The sequence below is a fragment of the Prionailurus viverrinus genome, unplaced genomic scaffold (genome assembly GCF_022837055.1).
Source record: "Prionailurus viverrinus isolate Anna unplaced genomic scaffold, UM_Priviv_1.0 scaffold_38, whole genome shotgun sequence".
NCBI classification, from domain to species: Eukaryota; Metazoa; Chordata; class Mammalia; order Carnivora; family Felidae; genus Prionailurus; species Prionailurus viverrinus.
This window is the reverse complement of record NW_025927606.1, coordinates 2,697,949-2,699,268: the sequence shown is the minus strand read 5'-3', so window position 1 is coordinate 2,699,268 and position 1,320 is coordinate 2,697,949.

The window sequence follows — 1,320 nt, the reverse complement described above, 5'->3', positions numbered from 1 at the left end:
CGTCCATCCATCCGTCCCTGGGATTTTGACGGCTCCAGGAATAAAGTATAAATGGAATCCTACAGTGTCTGTCCTTCTGTGACCGGCTTCCTTTGCTGAGCATCATGCCCACAACGTCCACTCGTCTCAAAGCACGTATCGACTGTTCCTTTAGCAGCCTCCTGATCGATAATGGTATTTGTGTTTCCGGAGCATCACAGATACGTCCCTCTGGTGGGGACGCACCTGTGCGGACGGCCCAGTCTCGGCACCCTCCGACATGCCATTGCTGGCAGCTGCGGTGATGCACAGACGGACGGACACGTGCTGGGCCGTCTGCTGAGGTGCGGCAGTAAACTGCGATTCATTTTAGGGAGATAAAGAATAAATAGACTGATGATGGTCCACAAATAGCATCTGAAATCACAGGGAAGCTATGACACGGATGTGGTTTGTTTTGGCAAAGATGGACATTTCCCCCAACCTCAGAGCTTCCCGTGAAGTTCCGTGCCACGGGGCCACGGTTTACGGCCTGGTTCGGGCTCCACCAGGTTCTGGCACCCGCTCCAGAGAGAGCAGTCCCACACTCCCTGCCACACGCTCTTCCCTCGTGACGCCCGGGAGGTGCCAGGCAGAGGCGACGGCACGAGGTGGGGCCGTCAGCCTGGGCACAGAGCTGGATGGGGGGGCGGCTCCGGATGGACGGTCCGGGAGGGAAGAGGACAGTTGAAGTTTGGTTTGGACCCAACACACTTCTTGTCTCCCGGGAAGATGTCGCCACTCCTGAGTCTTCAGTGAGGTGGACTTTCGCCTGCGGGCGGAGCGTCCCGTGGCTGCCGCACGAGGTGCCACAAAACCACAGGCTCGGTGGCTTCTGACAACGTGCATTTGTCGCCTCACGGTCTGGAGGGCAGAGGTCGGTCGCGGCCACACGGAGCTACAGTCAGGGTGTGGGCAGGTTCCTGCGGGAGGCTCCGGGACGGAGCTGATTCCGGGCTTTCCCAACCGCTGGAGGTGCCCGTGGCCCCTGGCTCGTGGCCCCTCCTCCACCTTCCAAGCTGGACGCTGCCACCAGCCTTCACCATGCCGTCCCTCTGACTTTGGCCCTCCCCCTTACGCGGGCCTTGCGAGTCCCCGGGGCCCACCAGGATCATGCGGACTCTTACCCTCTCGTCTCCAAGTCCCTTTGCCACGTGAAGTCATGTAACCACAGGTCCCGGGGGTTAGCATGAGGACATTATTCAGCCGTCCACAGTGTATATGCAAAACCACACGGTGGCAACTTCAGCCTAGCAGCCCTGAGACTGGTCTCCTCTGGAGGTGAGGGGAGGGGACGGATTG